Genomic DNA, 24,850 nt, shown 5'->3' on the forward strand with positions numbered 1-24,850 from the left:
CGCAGCAGCTGTTGCAGAGTGCGATCCAACAAAATGGCGGGCATACCTACCTGTTAGCTGGTTCCCATAACCGAAACTGGGATGTGATGTGGCCTCCTGGCATTTTATTTCAGTAAACAAAATGGTTGGGAGGGGGGGGGGGTGGTGGTGGTGGTGGGAATGAAGAAGATTTGAGATCTGCAACACACCTCAGGGGGGCCAGAAAAGTGTGTGAGCAGTTTGATCGAATCTAACAGCAACCAGTGCACTTGTTCAATACCGATTATTATTGAATCCCATTTCCCCCCTTCAATCCTTTGAAGGGTCAGCTGACTTTGGATGTTGGTCCTGCACCCAAGTCCCGCTCAGTCAGGGACTGAGTCCTGCTTTAAGGGAGCTGTTTGTCCTGTTTGATTTAAGATACAGTCTGATTTGATACGTGAGTTGCCTAGAAATTTCTAGCTTGTGCATAAAGATCCAGAATGATTTTGATGCACTTCAGTTCCAGGTTTCACGGACTGAGGGCTGCTGGGATTAAATTCCAGGGAATGCTGCTGGATATACCTGTGCTGGGTGACCTTTCCTTTCAGCTTGGTCCTCTGCTGTATCTGAGGAATTTAATCCTATATGCAGGTTATGGTGAGGTGGTGATTTTTGGGGTGAAAGAGAGGGTAAAAATGGGACCAACGTGCATCAGCTGTTAAATAACCCCAGAAGGAAAACGGGGCGGAAACAGCAGAGGACAGGTCATCTGATACAGCTTGTCAAATTTCAGGGTCCTGGCATCCAAATTATTGCATTAATTTCCTTGTCAGAATTCCTGAAGTCGGGTTCCTTACCCACTTTGCTGGCTGCACCTCAACTCCACTGATGAAACATTGACACAATTTTGAACCCCTGTTCCCTTCAGTTTTGACCCTATCTGACCCACCCACCCCTTTCTTGATCTCGTCTCTACCCCGAACCACACCCACATCCTGACTCTCACACCTATCCCAATCTCCATTCCCAATCCCTGCGTCCCGATTCTAACCCCCCCAAACCAGTCTCGGCGACGTCCCAGCACAATCTTGAGCCATGTCATGAATCCCACCCCTACTCTGAATCCTGAGCCCATCTGATCTCTCAACTGATTCTCTCCAATGAGGTACATTTGAAATGCAGTCAGTCATGCAGTATTGAAAAATGCAACAGCCACTTTTTGTGCGCAACAGATCCCACAAATTGCCACTTTGCATTAATGTCTACAGCTTTCCTCACTGTCGAGTGGTTATAAGCTCGAGCCTCTGTTGCCTCACTATTGTGAGTGGGAAAGGGCATTGCTCTGTGTGAGCAAGAGCAGAGCTGTACATATGGAACCTGTGTTGAAATGTATGCTGAGATATGGGATTCAACTAGCCTCTTTTTCTTGAGAAGAGTGCTGGTTCATAGTTCCTTGAAAGTGGAGCCACAGATACACAAGTGGAGTTTGGTATGCTTTCCTTTATTGGTCAGAGCATTGAGTATAGGAGTTGGAAAGTCATGTTGAGGCTGTACAGGACATTGGTTAGGCCACTTTTGGAATACTGTGTGCAGTTCGGGTCTCCCTCCTATAGGAAGGATGTTGTGAAACTTGAAAGGGTTCAGAAAAGATTGACAAGGATGTTGCCAGGGTTTGAGCTGCAGGGAAAGGTTGAATACACTGGGGCTGTTTTCCCTGGAGCATCAGAGGCTGAGGGGTGACCCTATAGAAGTTTATAAAATCACGGGGGGCATGGATAGGTTAAATAGATAAGGTCTTTTCCCTGGGGTGGGGGAATCCAAAACTAGAGGGTGTATATTTACAGTCAGAGGGGAAAGTTTTAAAAGGGAGCTAAGGGGCAACTTTTTCATGCAGAGGGTAGTGTGTGTATGGAATGCTCTGCCATAGGAAGTGGTGGAGGCTGGTACAATTACAACATTTAAAAGACATCTGGATGGGTACATGAATAGGAAGGGTTTAGAGGGATATGGGCCAAGTGCTGGCAAATGGGACTAGATTAATTTAGGATATCTGGTCAGCATGGGTGATTTGAACTGAAGGGTCTGTTTCCGTGCTGTACATCTCTGTGACTTGTTAGTAACAGCAGAGGAACTCATCAGTGAAACACCCTGTCACCGGAGATGGTCCTGATACTGTACAGACAGATACTGGGTCAGGCTGTGCTTGGGGGTACAGAGAAGGTGGAGCTGAGATTCTGAGTGGGGTTATGATGTAGGTACTAATTTCAGACATTGGGATTACGAATTTCTTGCAGGTGGGCGTTTGCCACACTGGACTGGGAAGCTTTTTGGCATCAGTAACAACAACGTGCCTTCACGTACCTTTAATATAGTAAAAGAGTTGGCTAACCTTTTTACATGGAGGGGACACTTGGAAATGTTTTCCTCTTGGGTGCCAGTGTGCACATTTCAGAAAGACATGGGTTGACACAACAGTAAACCAAAACCTTGCCAAAAAAAGTAATAAGCTTATAGTTTAAATGTGTAATTTAGTTAAAATGACAATTAAAATGTGTCAAGCAACCAAACTAAATAGTAAAGCCATATTTTTGTTGATTCGGTTGAGAAGCAGAACTAGAGAGAGAAAAAGAACATCAGCCCAAATCCATGATCACCAGGGAAGGGGGGGGGGGGGGGGGGGGGGGGGTGCAGGTGAAGATTGTAATGTTGTCCTATGCTTGTCTCTGGTGGGGCACACTCCAAGCTGGCCTCAGTGGAGTTCACATGATAGTGGATAACAGAAGTCTTTTCAGCCTGGGATTTCTTCATCTCGCAGCCTGCTTTCCTTCTCTCCCTCTTCTACTCTCTTACCCCTTTCTGTCTTTCACTTTCATCCCTTTTTCTCTCTCTCTCTCTCTCTTTCTCTCCTGTCCCCCCTCTCTTTACTTCTGCCCTGATCTCTCACCAGTCTCACTCTGCCCCAATTTGGAGATGCCGGTGTTGGACTGGGGTGTACAAAATTAAAAATCACACAACACCAGGTTATACTCCAACAGGTTTAATTGGAAGCACTAGCTTTCAGAGCGACGCTCCTTCAACCACCTAGCACAACCACCTGATGAAGGAGCGTCGCTCTGAAACCTAGTGCTTACAATTAAACGTGTTGGAGTATAACCTGGTGTTGTGTGATTTTTAACTTTTTACTCTGCCCCCTTTAACTTCAAGAGAATAATCCATGAGGATTTGTGATCCAAAAATATGAATCAGCAATAATACCATACCAGCAAACATTGTGCGTTGAAATAAAGTGGGCAAGTTCTTTTCTCTGGAGAAATCCAGCTTGGTAAGAATAGATTTGTTTTCAAAAATGAAACTAAGAAATAACTAGAAGAGTGATCCGACGGCCTGACTATCCCTCCCTCCCTCGCGGTTATGGCTCGATGTACAGTTGCTCTCTGCCATCCGATCCTCAGTGGCGTCACCCCATGGTGTGATTCTCAACTCTTCTGAAACCAGAGTCTCTCTGAAAGCCTTCTAATCCCAGACATGGCCCATAGTCTCACACCATAGCTCCAGGCTGGTCCTCTCGTCCACTCCCACATTTGCTGCTGATCAACTCACCAGTCAGCCCACAGTGTCCCGCCCAATCTTTCACTCATTACTCACCTGTGTTTGAAACTCCAGCCGAACGAATGAGCTGTAAACTCCTTGAGCGGTAAAGCAGATGTCGAGCTGTTCAAAATGCTCGGGCAGGGCCTAAGAGGCCCATGGTTTAGGCACCCACAGAATAATACATTTCGAGGCATTTTATGGAAGGGATCCCCCTCCAAAAAATGACACTGAACCATTAATCACAAGTGGTTAATATCTTGATTAATTTGGTAAGTATTAAGGTGTGCCTTAATGAAGGAGGGATGCAGAAATGTTTTGGAGGGAACATCAGAGCTCAAGGCCTATCACGGCGCCAGTGGAGTTGTGATAGAAACTGAGATGCGTTAGAATCTGGAAATAAAGAAGCATTGGAACCCCGTAAAGATTTACAGCTGGAAACAGGATTAAAACCTGCTAATAATCATGATTTGGAGATGCCGGTGTTGGACTGGGGTGTACAAAGTTCAAAATCATACAACACCAGGTTATAGTCCAACAGATTTATTTGGAAGCACTAGCTTTCGGAGCGCCGCTCCTTCATCAGGTGGTTGTGTGGGAGCGGCGCTCCGAAAGCTAGTGCTTCCAAATAAATCTGTTGGACTGTAACCTGGTGTTGTGTGATTTTTAACTGCCTATCATCAGTTTCGTTGCTAACTGTCATTGGGAGCAGCCTGCAGGATGCCATCATAAAATCGTGACACGGAATCGAGTTCCCTGCATTGTTTCTGGTCCACATTAGAATTAACATTTGACAATGTGGCAGTGGTGCATCGTGACATACAGGAGGAATATAAGAGTACTTTAATGGATGCATCTGACCTTTGGTAAACATTTCACACAGTGAGATAATCTACTGAGCATATTTGAAGCGTTTGCCTGTTATTTTGACCATGACTGATAGCAAGCAGCTAGAAATTAAAAGTGGTAAAGGGAGAAAATGGCTGTCTGGAGCATAACATGGAGAAAGGACTTGGTATTTATAATGCACCTTGTAAGACCTCAAAATGTCTAAGCAACTCACAACCAGTTTAGGTTTTTTTTGTAGTATAGTTATTGTTGTCATGTAGATAACGTATGGCAGCTGTGAGCTCCACCCAGTTTTAATTATCAACCTCTTTGCATGTGTTATGACACTTCTATTAAATTTGTGGGCGCCGTGAGTGTTTATTGCCCATTCCTAATTTTCCAGAGAGCAGTTAAGAGTCAATCACATGTGGGCAACACAGTGACTCAGTGGATAGCACCGCTGCCTCACAGCGCCAGGCACCCAGGTTCGATTCCACTCTTGAGTAAGTGTGTGGAGTTTGCACATTCTCCCCGTGTCTGCGTGGGTTTTCTCCGTGTTCTCCAGTTTCCTCCCACAGTCCAAAGATGTACCAGTTGCATGGATTGGCCATAGTGTTCAGGGATGTGCAGGTCAGAGGGTTTAGCTATGGGAAATACAGGGATAGGGTAGGGGGGTGGGTGTGTGTGTTGATTGGCCTTCCACACTGTAAGGACGCTACAAGTCTGGAATCATACGTGGGTCAGCCTGGGTAAGGTTTCCTTCTCCAAAAGGTATTACTGAATCAGATGGATTATTATAACCATCAGAAGTGACAGCATGGTTGCCATTAAACTCACTTTTGTTAAATTCCAGATTTATATTGTCCTCAAATTTCACTTTTTGCCATGGTGGGATTTGAACCAAGTCCCTAGAATACTGTCCTAGGGTTCTAGATTACCACTATACCATCACCTGCACTCTGGCCATCACATCCTGAAGTAAGGCTGGAATTGATATTTTCTGGCCCAGAGGTTGGGATATTCCCATTTCGTCCCTGTGTCCTGGTATTTAGAAGCAACCCCATGGTAATACAGAGACAAGGTGCATACATTCTCAAGGTAGTATAGACACTCCAAGGACAATACAGACAGGGTGCATACATTCCCAGGATAGTACAGACACTCCTAGAATAATACAGAGACAGGTTAGTGCAGTTACTTGGCAGAGAGACGGTGACAGGGCAGTTGAGACATCCCCAGAGCAGTTCATGTAATTCAAGAGCTGCACAGGTCTGTACTGAGACTCCCGACACAGTATAGAGCAATGGAAACACTCACAAAATGAATACTCCCAGGGCAGTGCAGACACTCCCAGGGTAGAATTAATACCCCAGGACAGTGCAGACACTCCCAGGGCAGAATGGATACCCCTAAAACAGCGCAGACACTCCCAGGGCAAAATGAATACACCCCAGAACAGTGCAGACACTCCCAGGGCAGAATGGATACCCCCAGAACAGTGCAGACACAGCCAGGGCAGAATGGATACCCCAACACAGTGCAGACACTCCCAGGGTAGAATGGATACCCCCAGAACAGTGCAGACACTCCCAGGGCAGAATGGATACCCCCCAGGACAGTGCAGACACTCCCAGGGCAGAATGGATACCCCCAGGATAGTGCAGACACTCCCAGGGCAGAATGGATATCCCCCCAGGACAGTGTAGACACTCCCAGCGTATAATGGATACCCCAGGACAGTGCAGACACGCCCAGGGCAGAATGGATACCCCCAGGACAGTACAGACACTCCCAGGGCAGAATGGATTTCCCCCCAGGACAGTGTAGACACTCCCAGGGTAGAATGGATACCCCAGGACAGCGCAGACATTCCCAGGGTAGAATGGATACCCCAGGACAGTGCATGACACTCCCAGGGCAGAATGGATACCCCCCAGGACAGTGCAGACACTCCCAGGGTAGAATGGATACCCCAGGACAGTGCAAACACTCCCAGGGCAGAATGGATACCCCCAGGACAGTGCAGACACTCCCAGGGCAGAATGGATACCCCAGGACAGTGCAGACACTCCCAGGGCAGAATGGATACCCCCAGGACAGTGCAGATACTCCCAGGGCAGAATGGATACCCCCAGGACAGTGCAGACACTCACAGCGTATAATGGATACCCCAGGACAGTGCAGACACTCCCAGGGCGGAGTGGATACCCCAGGACAGTGCAGACACTCCCAGGGCAGAATGGGTACCCCCAGGACAGTGCAGACACTCCCAGGGCAGAATGGATACCCCCAGGACAGTGAAGACACTCCCAGGGTAGAATGGATACCCCAGGACAGTGCAGACACTCACAGGGCAGAATGGATACCCCAGGACAGTGCAGACACTCCCAGGGCAGAATGGATACCCCCCAGGACAGTGCAGACACTCCCAGGGCAGAATGGATACCCCAGGACAGTGTAGACACTCTCAGGGCAGAATGGATACCCCAGGACAGTGCAGACACTCCCAGGGTAGAATGGATACCCCCAGAACAGTGCAAACACTCCCAGGGTAGAATGGATACCCCCAGGACAGTGCAGACACTCCCGGGGCAGAATGGATACCCCCAGGACAGTACAGACACTCCCAGGGTAGAATGGATACCCCAGGACAGTGTAGACACTCCCAGGGCAGAATGGATACCCCAGGACAGTGCAGACACTCCCAGGGCAGAATGGATACCCCCCAGGACAGTGCAGACACTCCCAGGGCAGAATGGATACCCCAGGACAGTGTAGACACTCTCAGGGCAGAATGGATACCCCTAGGACAGTGCAGACACTCCCAGGGCAGAATGGATACCCCCAGAACAGTGCAAACACTCCCAGGGTAGAATGGATACCCCCAGGACAGTGCAGACACTCCCGGGGCAGAATGGATACCCCCAGGACAGTACAGACACTCCCAGGGTAGAATGGATACCCCAGGACAGTGTAGACACTCCCAGGGCAGAATGGATACCCCAGGACAGTGCAGACACTCACAGGGCAGAATGGATACCCCCCAGGACAGTGCAGACACTCCCCGGGTAGAATGGATACCCCCAGGACAGTGCAGACACTCCCAGGGCAGAATGGATACCCCCAGGACAGTGCAGACACTCCCAGGGCAGAATGGATACCCCCCAGAACAGTGCAGACACTCCCCGGGTAGAATGGATACCCCCAGGACAGTGCAGACACTCCCAGGGTACAATGGATACCCCAGGACAGTGTAGACACTCCCAGGGTAGAATGGATACCCCAGGACAGTGCCAACACTCCCAGGGCAGAATGGATACCCCCCCTGGACAGTGTAGACACTTCCAGAGTAGAATGGATACCCCAGGACAGTGCAGACACTCACAGGGCAGAATGGATACCCCAGGACAGTGCAGACACTCCCAGGGCAGAATGGATACCCCCCACGACAGTGCAGACACTCCCAGGGCAGAATGGATACCCCAGGACAGTGTAGACACTCTCAGGGCAGAATGGATACCCCAGGACAGTGCAGACACTCCCAGGGTAGAATGGATACCCCCAGGACAGTGCAGACACTCCCGGGGCAGAATGGATACCCCCAGGACAGTACAGACACTCCCAGGGTAGAATGGATACCCCAGGACAGTGTAGACACTCCCAGGGCAGAATGGATACCCCCCAGGACAGTGCAGACACTCCCAGGTAGAATGGATACCCCCAGGACAGTGCAGACACTCCCAGGGCAGAATGGATACCCCCAGGACAGTGCAGACACTCCCAGCGTATAATGGATACCCCAGGATAGTGCTGACACTCCCAGGGCGGAGTGGATACCCCAGGACAGTGCAGACACTCTCAGGATAGAATGGATACCCCCCAGGACAGTGCAGACACTCTCAGGGCAGAATGGATACCCCCCAGGACAGTGCAGACACTCCCAGGGCAGAATGGATACCCCCCAGGACAGTGCAGACACTCCCAGGGTAGAATGGATACCCCAGGACAGTGCAGACACTCTCAGGGCAGAATGGATACCCCAGGACAGTGCAGACACTCCCAGGGTAGAATGGATACCCGCCAGGACAGTGCAGACACTCCCAGCGTATAATGGATACCCCAGGACAGTGCAGACACTCCCAGGGTAGAATGGATACCCCCAGAACAGTGCAAACACTCCCAGGGTAGAATGGAGACCCCCAGAACAGTGCAGACACTCCCAGGGCAGAATGGATACCCCAGGACAGTGCAGACACTCACAGGGCAGAATGGATACCCCAGAACAGCGCAGACACTCCCAGGGCAGATTGGATACCCCTAGGACAGTGCAGACACTCCCAGGGCAGAATGGATACCCCCAGAACAGTGCAGACACTCCCGGGGTAGAATGGATACCCCCAGAACAGTGCAGACACTCCCAGGGTAGAATGGATACCCCCAGAACAGTGCAGACACTCAAGGGCAGAATGGATACCCCAGGACAGTGCAGACACTCACAGGGCAGAATGGATACCCCAGGACAGTGCAGACACTCACAGGGTAGAATGGAGACCCCCCGGAACAGTGCAGACACTCCCAGGGTAGAATGGAGACCCCCCAGAACAGTGCAGACACTCCCAGGGCAGAATGGATACCCCCAGAACATCGCAGACACTCCCAGGGCAGATTGGATACCCCTAGGACAGTGCAGACACTCCCAGGGCAGAATGGATACCCCCCAGAACAGTGCAAACACTCCCAGGGCAGAATGGAGACCCCCCAGAACAGTGCAAACACTCCCAGGGCAGAATGGAGACCCCCCAGGACAGTGCAGACACTCCCAGGGCAGAATGGATACCCCCAGAACAGTGCAAACACTCCCAGGGTAGAATGGATACCCCCAGAACAGTGCAGACACTCCCAGGGTAGAATGGAGACCCCCAGGACAGTGCAGACACTCCCAGGGTAGAATGGATACCCCCAGGACAGTGCAGACACTCCCAGGGCAGAATGGATACCCCCAGGACAGTGCAGACACTCCCAGGATTGTACAGAGACATGGTAGTAGTCATATTCCTTCCCTGAAATATTTTTAGCATATGTTGCTCTGCCTCTCTGTGCTTTTTGATTTAATTTTCCGTTTGAAATATGCACACCAAGCCTTGGGCTGTTTGATAGGAGTGGAGCAATAGTTGTTGGGTCTGTGCCAGTGAGCTCTGTATAAAACAATGCTTGTGTAATCAAAGGAAATCCCGGAGGTCGTGTGGGTGTGATTTAATACATGTATTCCTTATTTAATATACAGGAATTACAGTTTTCAATTCTTGTGCTTGGCCTTTGCTATTAAGCCCTGATTGAAGTGGCAGTGCTCTCATTTACAGGTTATGACTGCACGTTGTAGGTGTTTGGTAGTCCCTCAGAAGAAAGATGAAACTTGCTCAGGGCAAGAACCTCTGCTTGGCGTCTTATATCATGAGGCTGTAAAGCTGCACCTACTTACCACATGGTACTGCCTGACCAGGATGCACCCATTCTTACTGCCTGCTGAAGGCAGATGGGAAGGATTTGAAAGTTGATGATCAACTTGTTTGGCCGCATTGTGACCACACCCTCCCTGGAGATAGCACTCGAACTCAGAGCTTTTGCCCAGAGGCAGGGACACTACCTGTTGGAAAACAAGAATCTCCCACTATTTCAGCACACTTTCAGAACTACTTGGGGACTGCTGTGCTGTTGGAGACACGGTCTGCCCTTTCAGGTGAACAATGCTTGTTTAGAAGAGATGGGGTTCTCGGGCCAATATTATCCCTCAACCCAAATTGCTTTAACAGAGCTATTTACTAATTTACCAGGTCATGGCTGTTTAGATTAGATTAGAATAGATTACTTACAGTGTGGAAACAGGCCCTTCGGCCCAACAAGTCCACACCGACCCGCCGAAGCGTAACCCACCCATACCCCTACATTTACCCCCTTTACCTAACACTACGGGCAATTTAGCATGGCCAATTGCTGCTTGTTCTGCAGAAGTTGCACATTGACGAGACCTCTGATTTGTGAATGGTGATAGTGTGCTTGCCTCTGAGCATGTTAATTTGCTTGACATTTTCGACCTATATCACTCATTTGCAGGAATATGAAATGGAGAGCCGATTCCTAACTATCTCCACGGCAGTACACAGTCACTCCATTGCTTCTTATTTTCAGTTGAGCAACGGCAGCTTTAGGTGTCCACCCAGGGCAGTAAGGGACCTTTACAGAGCAGTAGAGGCACTGCTCGATCAGTACAGCCACCTTTATGGAGACAGAGATGCTCCCAAACCTATGTAGGTATTCCCAGGGTGCAGTGCAGAGATTCCCACATAGTCCAGTGCAGATGCTGCCACTGCAGATCCTCCTCCTGCAGCTGTGCAGATCCTCCTGCTGGAGCTGTGCAGATCCTCCTGCTGGAGCTGTGCAGATCCTCCTGCTGGAGCTGTGCAGATCCTCCTCCTGCAGCTGTGCAGATCCTCCTGCTGGGGCTGTGCAGATCCTCCTGCTGGAGCTGTGCAGATCCTCCTGCTGGAGCTGTGCAGATCCTCCTCCTGCAGCTGTGCAGATCCTCCTGCTGGAGCTGTGCAGATCCTCCTGCTGGGGCTGTGCAGATCCTCCTCCTGCAGCTGTGCAGATCCTCCTGCTGGAGCTGTGCAGATCCTCCTGCTGGAGCTGTGTAGATACTCCTGCTGGAGCTGTGCAGATCCTCCTGGTGGAGCTGTTCAGATGCTCCTGCTGGAACTGTGTAGATCCTCCCCCTGGAGCTGTGTAGATCCTCCCCCTGGAGCTGTGTAGATTCTCCTCCTGGAGCTGTGCAAATCCTCCTGCTGGGGCTGTGTAGATCCTCCTGCTGGAGCTGTGCAGATCCTCCTGCTGGAGCTGTGTAGATCCTCCCCCTGGAGCTGTGTAGATCCTCCTCCTGGAGCTGTGCAGATCCTACTGCTGGAGCAGTGCAGACCCTCCTGCTGGAGCTGTGTAGATCGTCCTGCTGGAGTTGTGCAGATCCTCCTGCTGGAGCTGTGTAGATCCTCCTCCTGGAGCTGTGCAGATCCTCCTGCTGGAGCTGTGCAGATCCTCCTCCTGGAGCTGTGTAGATCTTCCTCCAGGAGCTGTGCAGATCCTCCTGCTGGGGCTGTGTAGATCCTCCAGCTTGAGCTGTGTAGATCCTCCTGCTGGAGCTGTGCAGATCGTCCTGCTGGAGCTGTGCAGATCCTCTTGCTGGAGCTGTAGAGATTTTCCTGCTGGGGCTGTGTACATCCTGCTGGAGCTGTGTAGATCCTCCTGCTGGAGCTATGCAGATCCTCCTCCTGAAGCTGTGCAGATCCTCCTGCTGGGGCTGTGCAGCTCCTCCTGCTGGAGCTGTGCAGATCCTCCTCCTGGGGCTGTGCAGATCCTCCTCCTGGAGCTGTGCAGATCCTCCTCCTGGAGCTGTGCAGATCCTCCTGCTGGTGCTGTGCAGACCCTCCAGCTGGAGCTGAGTACATCCTCCTCCTGCAGCGGTGCAGATCCTCCTGCTGGAGTTGTGTAGATCCTCCTGCTGGAGCTGTCTAGATCCTCCTGCTGGAGCTGTGCAGATCCTTCTCCTGCTGGAGCTGTGTAGAACCTCCTGCTTGTTCTGTGCAGATCCTTCTCCTGCAGCTGTGTACAACCTCCTGCTGGGGCTGTGCAGATTCTCTTCCTGGAGTTGTGTAGATCCTCCTGCTGGAGCTGTCTAGATCCTCCTGCTGGAGCTGTGCAGATCCTTCTCCTGCTGGAGCTGTGTAGAACCTCCTGCTTGTTCTGTGCAGATCCTTCTCCTGCAGCTGTGTACAACCTCCTGCTGGGGCTGTGCAGATTCTCTTCCTGGAGCTGTGTAGATCCACCTGCTGGAGCTGTGTAGATCCTCCTGTTGGAGCTGTGCAGATTCTCCTGCTGGGGCTGTGTGGTTCCTCCTCCTGGAGCTGTGTAGATCCTCCTGCTGGAGCTGTGCAGAACCTCCAGCTGGAGTTGTGCAGATCCTCCTCCTGCAGCTGTGCAGATCCTCCTGCTGGAGTTGTGTATATCCTCCTGCTGGGGCTGTGCAGATTCACCTGCTGGGGCTGTGTGGATCCTCCTCCTGGAGCTGTGTAGATCCTCCTGCTGGAGTTGTGTATATCCTCCTGCTGGGGCTGTGCAGATTCACCTGCTGGGGCTGTGTGGATCCTCCTCCTGGAGCTGTGTAGATCCTCCTGCTGGAGCTGTGTAGATCCTCCTGCTGGGGCTGTGCAGATCCTCTTGCCGGAGCTGTGTACATCATCCTGCTGGGGCTGTGTACATCTTGCTGGAGCTGTGTAGATCCTCCGCCTGGAGCTGTGCAGATTATCCTCCTGGAGCTGTGCAGATCCTCCTGCTGGAGCTGTGCAGATTCTCCTCCTGGGGCTGTGCAGATCCTCCTCCAGGAGCTGTGTAGATCCTCCTGCTGGGGCTGTGCAGATTATCCTGCTGGGGCTGTGCGGATCCTCCTGCTGGGGCTGTGCAGATCCTCCTCCTGGAGCTGTGTAGATCCTCCTGCTGGAGCTGTGTAGATCCTCCTGCTGGAGCTGTGCAGATCCTCCTGCTGGAGTTGTGTACATCCTCCATCAGGGGCTGTGTACGTACTTCCTGCTGTGGCTGTGTACATCCTGCTGCAGCTGTGCAGATCCTCCTCCTGGAACTGTGTAGATCCTCCTGCTGGAGCTATGCAGATCCTCCTGCTGGAGCTATGCAGATCCTCCTGCTGGAGCTGTGCAGATCCTCCTCCTGGGGCTGTGCAGATTTTCCTGCTGGGGCTGTGCAGACCCTCCAGCTGGAGCTGTGCACATCCTCCTCCTGCATCTGTGCAGATCCTCCTGCTGGAGCTGTGTAGATCCTCCTGCTGGTGTTGTGCAGATCCTCCTCCTGGAGCTGTGTAGATCCTCCTGCTGGAGCTGTGCAGATCCTCCTCCTGGAGCTGTGTAGACCCTCCTGCTGGAGCTGTGTAGTTCCTCCTGCTGGAGCTGTGCAGATCTTCCTGCTGGAGCTGTGTCGATCCTCCTGCTGGGGTGTGTCGATCCTTCTTTCTAGAGCTGTCTAGATCCTCCTCCTGGAGCTGTGGAGATCCTCCTGCTGGAACTGTGTAGATCCTCCTGCTGGAGCTGTGTAGATCCTCCTGCTGGTGCTGTGTAGATCCTCCACCTGGGGGTTTGGAGATCTTCCTGCTGGAGCTGTGCAGATCCTCCTGCTGGAGCTGTGTAGATCCTCTTGCTGGCGCTGTGTAAATCCTCCTGCTGGAACTGTGCAGATATTCCTGGTGGAGCTGTGCAGATCCTCCTCCTGGGGCTGTGCAGATCCTCCTGCTGGAGCTGTGTAGATCCTCCTGCTGGAGCTGTGCAGATCCTCCTTCTGAGTCTGAGCAGATGCTCCTCTGGCTGTGCGGACGTTATTGGGGTTCTGCTAAATGGAAACAATACCTTTCCTTTTTCAGGCTCAGATACTATTCACCTCCCTCCGTGTGACATAACATGATAACAGAAAATGCTGCGAATGCTCGGGTGTTTTGAGAGTATCCGTGGAGGGGACCAGAGTTAACTTCTGGAGTTTATAAGGTGTGTCACTCCACTTGGCCAAGTTGTTTACCCCCAACCTCCTCATCGTGCCATTGATTGGCTCAGGGTGAGCCATCACCAGCCTCTAGACGCATGCCCTGCCTCAAAAACCTTTCAGCTATGATTAGCCAGTAGCTCTCCTGACCCGTAAATGGTACCTTTCAGGACTGTAGGTAGTCCTTTTTGCAGAGGAGCCAGAAACCCAGGTACGTCTGGAGCTTTGCTAGTGCCAGGCTGGCAAAACCCAATGATGGAATTTGGGGGTGGTCTAGGTTTGACAGGAAGAGGGTTGCATCACGGGAGATGTCCAATGGGGCAAGGCTACTCTCCATTTATGAGGGAAAGTATCTGGCATATTAAAGGGAATCAAAATCAATGGGGTGAAGTTCTGCCATTATTTTATTGGATGGGGGAGCAGGCTTAAGGGGTTTATTGGTCCCATCCCGTTCATTTTCCTTCTGCCCTCATGAGAGAAAGCAGGAAAGTATGTTTTACAAAGAAATATATGAGGCTATGGAAACTATCCCAGAGTTAGTGATTGAGGCAAATATCATGAATACGTTAGAATAGGTGGGTCGAAGGAATGGGGAATAAATGGATTTGGGAACATGTAGGGGACACAGAATTAGATTCGATTACATTACAGTGTGGAAACAGGCCCTTCGGCCCAACAAGTCCACACCGACCCGCCGAAGCGTAACCCACCCATACATTTACCCCTTACCTAACACTACGGGCAATTTAGCATGGCCAATTCATCTGACCTGCACATCTTTGGACGTGGGAGGAAACCGGAGGAAACCCACGCAGACACGGGGAGGACGTGCAAACTCCACACAGTCAGTCGCCTGAGGCTGGAATTGAACCCGGGTCTCTGGTGCTGTGAGGCAGCAGTGCTAACCACTGTGCCACCGTGTCGCCCATTGAATTAGGATACTGCTGAGATAGACGATAAATCCCAACAGGGATTCGATGCAGTAAATAACAAGGTTTTGATTTGTAATTTTTATGCAATATCTTAGAGGGGATAGTTCTAGACACCAACAAGAGTATATGTCTAGCAAATGAAATGGGAAGCAACACAGAGTGGTACCTGTTTTGGTTGCAAAGTTTGATGATGGTATAATGAAGGGAAGATTCAGCGAGTCAAGGTAAGTCTGACAAAGCTCAAAAGGTCTCAGTTTAAATATTGAGGACGTAAGAAAGTGGAAGAGTGTGCTCATAAATTCGGAGGAGTTAGAGGATTCACTGGAGAGTGGAACCAAATAATATCAGTAAAACCAGCAACTCGAAAAAGAGTGTGACAAGCAGAAGCTGTGGACTTGAAGTGAGAGTGATGGTAATAATCAGGTGAGCTTCACCTCACACCAGATACAATGAGTTATCATCAAGATTCTGGATGGATATCAGTACTGCTTAATCGAGAGACTTTTCTGTAAATCTTAATAAAACCAAGAATAAACAAACATAGAGAGGTTAAGGCGGTTACAGTCCGTGTGTTGAATGGTTGTTATTTTTTGACAGTTTTAAGTTATTACCTAACTAGCTATCTCTTAAATATCAATCGTCTGTTTAAAGTGTACTGCCATGAATTCTAAATGGCAGATGTTTGTAAGCGGTCCATTGATCATTGTCTGTATCTCAGCCAAATCTTCATTTTCACAATAATCAACTCAGAATTGAAGTGAAACCGTCCTTGGGCATTGATGCTAAGAGGTTGGTTGCAAATCATTTTGAACTAGTGGAGAAAAGAATGAATCAACAAGTGAAAATTGCTGCTGATTTGCGAGCAGCCATCCTTTTTTAATCAAGGTGAATTTCATTCACGGTGAGTTTTATAAGTTCACTGTGATAGTGGAGGTGGAGTAGTGAATGATGAGACTGTGTTCGGGACTAAAGCAAGGTCAAACAAAGCATGGATTCAACATGTGAAACAAATAATAGCTTGCAATAGAAAGCCTTCTGTCTTGCACTTTAAGGCCAGATACAACAATACCAAATTTCAAAGGGAACAAGAATGTATACAGCATGAGGAAGGGTTGCCAAATGGTTGCCATGTTGACTGATTCGTCAAGGTGTTGCCATGGTGAATACACCAAGGAAAAATTGTTCTGCAATTGGTTAATTTAACAAAAAGCTTGGGCATGTGCTTAGTTCCTGTGGAGGATAGGTCCCTATGGATAAACATACGTAGGAAAGGTCATGAGCCGGTTGACCTGCCTCTTTAGTCGATGATGGTGAGGGTGCACATGAATGTGACACTTCCATCCTGTGCCACTGAGTCACCATCTCGTGCATTGTGGCAGGAGCCAGAGCAGGCATGGATTGCGGCCTGTATGGAGGCTGGCTTCCGGCCCTGTGAAAAAAATTTCAGGCCTTCGAGTTACCGGAAAAGAGCAAAATGAAACAGAAGCTGCATGTTTTTTGTCATCTTTGCAAACACTTTCAGTGTCAGGAAGATAGTGGAATTATCACCATACTAGTAATTCAGAAACCCAGGATAATACTCTGGGGCACCCAGGCAGCTAGTAAAATTTTTATTCAGTTAATAAAATCTGGACTGTAAAAGTAAGCAATTGGTAAATGGTACCATGACAACTATCATCATTCATTGGTGTAAAAATGCATCTAAGGCCTTTAGGGAAGGAAATCAGCCATCCTCACCCAGTGTGTGCAGGGGAGGTGTACTGGTAGTGTCACCAAAGATTACACCCTGGAAGAAAAGACTAAAGGGAGATTTAGCAGAGGCATTCAAAACCCTGTAAAGTCCAAATAGATTAAATGGGATATCAACCAGTAGAAGGATTAACAAACAACAGACAGAATTTAAGCTGACTGCTGAAAGAGATGGCTGAGATGTTTTTTAAGCAGAAGGTACTGTGGTATAGAATTCATTGCCTGAAAGTGTGGCAGAATCAGACATAATTGTAACTTATAAGAGGTAATTAGATATACACTTGAATAGGAAACATTTACAAGTCTGGTGGGGTTTGGAGGGGGTGGGGATGGGGGTCTTGGGAGAGTAGCAGGAGAGTGGGACTAGTTGGATAGTCCTCTCAAAGAACTGATGTAGCCTTGAAGGACTGTGTAATTTGATGTATGTCTTTCCCCTGGATTTTGCATTGTTATAGAACAAGGCTGAGTTTCTGTGCCTGTTTGCCAAGAATTAATTCAATATGCAGTCAAACACTTGAAGGCTTTTTAAAGGTTAAATGAACCTTAACGCATTAATAGCCAACACTGAGGTTAATAAGATGTGGTCATGAAACATGCAGATGGTGCAACCAGTATAGCTTTCATCCTTCCAGTGTCTCCCTTAGTTCACTCAGTGTCCTGTGTTGCAGTCACTGATCACTGAAATCCCAGACGTTCTATGTGCCACCCACTCTTAAAACTGAAGTTACAGGGAAAGATTTGACTTATGGCACACAATATGAGACACCCTGATCTAGCAAGACTTGGGCTTTTGCTTACAACAATTGATCAGAGCTGAGTGGAGCATTACAATTGTCTTCAGTGACTCTACTGTTCACAGCATCCATCTCACGATGACCAGTCGGTGGCTGAATGACAAAGTCCTAGAGATCATGAGAACAATTCATGGATCAGGATGCAAGCACCAGATTCTTTGATTTTGAACTAAATGGGTGATTTATAGAACCCTGATCAGAATAGAAGAGGTTTTGTGGTGCAGTAGTCACATCCTTGCCTCAGAGCACAAAGATGTGGGTTTGATCTCCAACTTAGATGTGTTCATAACATGGTCGGGCAGGTTAATATTGACCTGTAAGTCCTTCCAAAACAAACACCAATGATAAAAGCCATTTGCAAGTTTTGAGAAGATTTGTAGCTCAGGTTGAGATTCTGGATGTGGGTTTGCTCGCATTCATGAAAATGAACCTTCCAGCTCAGCGAGCAAACCTACATCCATAAGAGCCATTATGTGGAGCTGCCGATATTGGACTGGGTGGACAAAGTCAGAAGTCACGCGACACCAGATTACAGTCCAACAGCTTTATTTGAAATCACAAGCTTTTGGAGCATTGCCCCTTCATCAAATGAAGGACTTCACCTGATGAAAGGGGCAACGGTCCGAAAGCTTATGCTTTCAAATAAACCTGTTGGACTGTAACCAGGTGTCATATGACTTCTGAACAGTAAATGCATGAGAGAGTTCTGGTCAATCATGTGATGGAAAGAAATTGAGGGTGTTCTACCATTACTGTCCATAACTCCACACCATAACATGCATGTAAACAGTGTATATTTCCACAACAAGATTAGATTACTTTACAGTGTGGAAACAGGCCCTTCGGCCCAACAAGTCCACACCGACCCGCCGAAGCGCACCCACCCAGACCCATTCCCCTACATTTACCCCTGCACCTAACACTACAGGCAATTTAGCGTGGCCAATTCACCTAATCTGCACATTTTTGGAGTGTGGGAGGAAACCGGAGCACCCGGAGGAAACCCACGCAGACACGGGGAGAATGTGCAAACTCCACACAGTCAGTCGCCTGAGGCGGGAATTGAACCCGGGTCTCTGGCGCTGTGAGGCAGCAGTGCTAACCACTGTGCCACCGTGCCGCCCACTAACTTGGATTCCTGGTATCAGAAGGGTGCTCAGTTGATGCAGACAGCACAGGGGTCAATCACACTCCATGTGAGGTGAATTTAAAACCTGTCTCCCGCTGATTTCTGAGCAACAAACCCAAAGAAGCAGACAGGACACGTCCAGAAACCCTAGCCTCTCTCCCCAACATCAAAAACATCTCGGAAATGACTGCCAGACCACTCAGACCCCTTGGCATCATGGTAGCCCACAAACCCACCAACACACTAAAACAGCAGCTAATGAACTTGAAAGACCTTATACAGACAACAAGCAAAATTAATGTCAATTACAAAATACCTTGCTAGAACTGTAACAAACGCTGTAACAAACAGGCAGCAAACTAGCCACCAGGAAACATGAACATCAACTAGCCACAAAACAACATGACTCTCTCTCACTAATATCCTTACATACAGATGAGGAAGGACACCACTTCGACTGGGACAACACATCCATTCGAGGACAGGCCAAATAGAGACATGCACGACAATTCCTAGAGGCACAGCATTCCAACTGGAACTCTATCAACAAATACATTGACTTGGATCCCATTTATCACCCCTGAGAAAAAGAACAGGAAATGCCATCACAACAGGAAATGATGTCATCACAGGAAATGACATCACCGACCCTTGGAAACTCAAACATATAAATAGAAAGCGGGCTACACCACCAGTGCTTGATTCAGAGGCTCACTGAAGATACTACCGAGTATGGTGACGAAACATCTGAAAACAAACCTTCCAGCTCAGCGAGCAAACCTACATCCAGAACCTCAACCTGAGCTACAAATCTTCTCAAAACTCGCTAACCTGCCTCCCTACTTTAATCATGGTGGAGTGTGCAGTGCTCTGGGTCAGACCAGCATTGGGCACAGAATTGAATAAGATAATAGGAGTAGGCCTTTCAGCCTATCAAACCTCTCCCCCCCCTTTTGATATGATCATGACGAATTGAATACTTAAATTCACCCAAACCCCATACTCCTATACATCATTGGTAATCAGATTCTATCTTAAACACATTCAAAGACTGAGCTTCCACAGCCCACTGTGGAGAGAATCCCCAAGGTTCACAAACCTCCAACTAAAGGAAAAAACACCTCATCTGTCCTAAGAAACAATTCCCTTAGGTTTAAGTTGTGTCCTGATTCTAGATTCCTCAACGACCTGCATTTGTCCTGTCTATCCCTTGAAGTGTTTTGTAAGTTTCATTTAGATCACTGCTTATTCTTTTGAACTCTAGAGAGTGCAGTTTGCCCAACCTGTCTTCATAGCACAGTCCTGCCATCTGGAAACAAGACAATCCCTCTATAGCAATAAAAACTCCCCTGAAATAAGGAGACCATGTACTTCAGGTGCTGCCTAACAAGGCTCCTATGGAACTGAAGCAAGGCTTCACTGTTCCTGTACTCAAATACTCTAGAAATAAAAGCTAATATTCTATTAGCCTAATCGCTTGCTTCACCTGCATGCTAGCCTTCACTGACTTACCATCAAGCTCCCTTTGTACATATACATTTTCCGATCTCTTACCATTTAAAAAGAATACTCTGCACATCTCTCCCTCCTACCAAAGTGGATAACCTCATATTTTTCCATATTATATTCCATTTGCCATGGTCTAGCCCATTCATTAAAGTTGTACAAATCCTGCTCAAGCCACTGTTCATCTTCCTCACAATACACATTCTCACTTAGCTTTGTACAGTCTGCAAATTTGGAAATGTCTTTAGTCCCCACCTCCAAAGTATATATAAATATTGTGAACAGCTGGGGCCCAAGTACTGATCCTTGCAGTACCCCATTAGTCACAGCCTGCCAGCATGAGAATGACCCATCTATTCCTATTCTATATTTTCTATCTGTTAGCCAACCCTTAATCTATGTCAGTACATTACCTCCTTTTTGATTTTTTACAACCAGCTCCTTTATTCAGAGAATAGTAGGGGCATGGAAAGCACTGCCTGCAACAGTAGTGGACTCGCCAACTTTAAGGGCATTTAAATGGTCATTGGATAGGCATATTGACGAGAATGAAATGGTATAGGTTAGATGGGCTTCAGATTGGTTTCACAGGTTGGCGGAACATTGAGGGCCAAAGGGCCTGTACTGCGCTGTAATGTTCTATGTTCCTGTCAGGAACTCTATCAAAGGTCTTCTGGAAACGTAAATATATTATGCCCATCAACACTCTTATCACGTTTGTTAGTAATATCTTCAAATGAATTTGTCAACCACAATTTTCCCTTTGCAAGTTCATGTTTACTATGCCCAATCAGATGATTATTATCCAAATATCTATTTTTCACACTCGTTATAATAGATTCTAGCATTTTCCCTACAACTAACATAAGGCTAACAGCTTTGGAGTTCCCTGTTTCTGTCACTCCCTCCTTAAATAGGGGGGTGACATTTGTTATATTCCAAATTGTAGGCATCATTCCAAGATCTATAGAATTCTGTAAGGTAATCACCAATGCACTGACTATCTCTATATCTCTATATCTGTCTCCTTCAACACTGTGAGATGTGGAGCATCAGGTTCTGGAACTCAACAACTTGCAGCCGCATTTGTTTTTCCAATGCAATCTTCCAATCTCCTTCAACTCCTAATACTTCAGAGGCTAAGAATCCTTCAGCAAGTAACTCACTTCCTGATTCCCCATGGCCTGTCCGCCAGCTATAAGGCACAAGCCCGGAGTGTGATGAAATACTTTTCATTTGTCTGGATGAGTGCAGCTCCAACAACACTCAAGAAGCTTGACACCATCCAGGACAAAGCAGCCCACTTGATTGGCAATGCATCCACAAACATCCACCCCCTCCACCGACGCTCAGCAGCAGAAATGTGTATTATCTACAAGATGTACTGCAGAAATTCTCACAGGATCCTCAGTCAGTATCTTCCAAACACACGACTATTTCCATCGAGAGGGATAAGGCAAGCAGATACATGGAAATGCCTGCAAGTCCCAAGCCACACACCATCCTGACTTGGAAAGATATCACCGTACTTCACTGTCGCTGGGTCATAACCTTGGAATGCTCTCCCTAACAGAATGGTGGGGCTACCTACAGCATATGGATTGCAGCAGTTCAAGAAAGCAGCTCACAATTGTCTTCTCAAGAGCAACTAGTGAGGGACAATAAATGCTAGCCCAGCCAGTGACAACCACATTCCAGGAGTGAATAAACAAAACATGGATCTGTAGTTCCAGGAGATCCCTGTATCCCCTTCAGTGAAAATAATTTTAAAGTAACCATTAAGCCGTACGCGATTTCTCTATTTGCCAATAATCGATTTTCCTGACTCTGGCTGTGAGGAATTGACATTTGTTTTAGCCAAATGTTTCCTTTTACATACCTTTAGAAGATTGCATTCATATTCTAGTTTCCGTTGCCTTATGAGTTTCTTGATCCTCCTTTGCTGTATTCTAAAACCCTGCTAATCTTCCGATTTATTGGTAATTCTTTATAGGCCTTTCCTTTTAATCATGTACAATCCTGAATTTTCTTCATTAGCCATGATGACAGACCTTTTTTGAGCTTTTTATACATTGAATAATGCTTAGCTCTTGTGAGTCTTTCAAAGATTATCCATTGCTTAAGGATATTGGCCTTTTAATTTATTTTTTCCAGTCCACTCTGCATCAGTCGTTCATAATTATCCTAATCCAAATTAGCACCCTTGCTTCAGATTACCTCCCTCACTTTCACTCATAATGTAAAGTTCTAGCATATTGTGGTCACTCATACCTAAAGATTATTTTACCAGATTGTTAATTAATTTTTCTTTCATTACATGATACTAGATCTAAGATAGCATGTCATTCGGTCAGATCTTCAACATACTGCTTGAGAAAACCATCCGTAACACACTCCAGAAACTCATCCCCTATGACTTTAATGATCAATTGGTTTACTGAGTCTATGGGCAGCTTGAAGTCACTCATGATAGCTGTGTTGTCAATGCTATGTTTCCCTCATCTCTGTGTCCACACTACCACAACTATTTGGTGGCCTAGGAATAACTCCAATTTCCGCTGCTCCTTGCTGTTTCATAGCTCTACCCAAACTGATTCTCAACATTGTTCTTCCAATTTGAGATCCTCCCTGACCAATATATTGATTCCATTCCTTATTATCAGCACAACTCCATATCCGCCACCCTCTTGTTTGTCCTTCTTAAATGCCTGATATCATTAAATATTCAGTTCCCAGTTCTGGTCACCATACAGCCATGTTTCTATAATTGCTGTTTGACATACCCGTGAATCTATATTTCTGCTTGTAGATCATTTGCTTTGTTGCAAGTGCTGCATGCATTCAGATAAAGTGCCCTTAACTTTGACTTTTTGATGCCATTCTGCTTTTGAAGCATGCCTCAATGCTATACTTTGTTTCTCTTGTATATTAGTCTCTCTAGTGTCTTTCTGACTTCCTGTTACCAACTTTATTTACTTTCAATTTGGATCACCCTTCAGGTCCCCATCCACCTGACAAGCTGGTTAAATCCTAAACCAACAGAACTAGCACACCTTCCTACAAGGATATCAGTCCCAGTCTTGTTAAGGTGTGGCCTGGTCAGGTTAGGTAATAGATCACCCAGTACAGGTCATACCTGTCCCAGAACCTCAGAAATCTGATGTCCTCCTTCTTACACCAGTCTCCAGCCACATATTTAATCAATCAATCAATCATTCCTTTGTTGCGCTTACTAGCATGTGGCACTGGGAGCAATCCTGAGATTTGAATAAAGAACAATACAGCACATGAACAGGCCCTTCAGCTCTCCAAATCTGCGCTGACACATTTTGCCCTTCCATACTAAAACTGCCTTCACTTACAGGATCCGTATTCCTGTATTCTCCTCCTATTCATGTAGTTGTCCAGGTGTTTCTTGAATGCTACTATTATTTCTGATTCCACCATCTCCTCTGGCAGCACACTCCCCACCCTTTGTGTGAAAAACTTGCCTCTCACATCTCTTTTAAACTTCCAACCCACTCCGCACCCCAACCTATGTCCCCTAGTAATTGATCCCTCTACCCTGGAAAAAGCTTCATACTTTCCACTCTATCCATACCATTCACAATCTTATAAACTTCTATCAATCACTCTTCAACCTCCTGCATTCCAGTGAAAACAACCCCAGTCTTTCCAACTAAAATTGTAATGTCTTGCTTTTTAATTTCCTTTCTAACTCCCTGACATCAGCCTTCAGGACCTTATCCCGCCTCCGCTTCACATATCTGGCACTAACATGGACAATGTTTTCCAGCTGCTACCCCACCCTCAGACGGACGCCTTGCAACTGATCCATGAAATCCTAGACCCTGGCAGGAGGGAGGCAACACACCATCCTGGAGACAAGTGTACTGCTGCAAAAATGCCCATTTGATCTGCTGACTATGGAATTCTCTAGAACTATCGCTCTTCCGTTCTTCTTCATCTTGCCTTATATGACTGAGTAGCCTGTGGTGCCATGGGCTTGGCTCAGTCTGCCCAAATAGTTTTCCAAATGGAATATCGATGAGCAAGCAAGATAGATCCAGGGGAACCATGCACAACTAACTGTTGTTTAAGGCCGTCCTTGTAGTCCCCATTCCCTCTCTGCCTGGACATCATCATCTATGGTGTGTCCACTTCCCTATACATGATATCCATGTAGTACTGTGCCTCCTGGATGCCTCCAGCCACTGCTCATGTTCTGATGCCTGAAACACAGGCTTGTGTAGCTGCAGCTATGTCTTGCAGATGTGTTTGTCTCGGACACGTGGTACATCCTTGACTTTACTCATACTGTAGGATGTACATCCCACTTGGCCCTTCTGGCCTGCAATCCCGTAACTCTTAAAAATTAGTTGTTGCCTTTAGAATGAATATGAACTTACTATGAAAACTTAACAAGCTATTTTCAGAAAGAGAAAAAGACCAAACACTTAAACACAAACTAAATACCCAGTTTCACTTCAAAGATTAGAAATACTGACCAATCCTACTCACCAGTCAGCTGTTTTTCCTGCTCTTACAATGTCATGCTGCCAGTGGCTTCAGTGCAGGTCGGCCTCTCAATACGCGTCTTATTTCCTCTGTTGCTCACCTCTCACTCTGAAGACTCTATTTCCTGTAGTAATCTTTAATTGAAGCACCTCTTTCCCACTCTATGCCAGCTTCCCAAATACTGTCTCTGTGTCTCACTCTTGGCGAAGTCTCTCTCTCTGACCATGGTCTAAAAACATCCTTTAAACAACCCTTTT

At 47.6% G+C, this 24,850-nt stretch overlaps 1 protein-coding gene across 4 annotated transcripts in view; it reads left to right on the plus strand.

Moving 5' to 3' along the window:
• LOC122542869 (sodium/calcium exchanger 3-like) overlaps positions 1–24,850 on the plus strand; it is a 353,482-nt gene that overhangs the window by 50,075 nt on the left and 278,557 nt on the right. The window lies entirely within an intron of this gene.

Source organism: Chiloscyllium plagiosum, unplaced genomic scaffold (genome assembly GCF_037043375.1).
Source record: "Chiloscyllium plagiosum isolate Xiang-an unplaced genomic scaffold, Cpla_swu_hap1 HiC_scaffold_47, whole genome shotgun sequence".
NCBI lineage: Eukaryota > Metazoa > Chordata > Chondrichthyes > Orectolobiformes > Hemiscylliidae > Chiloscyllium > Chiloscyllium plagiosum.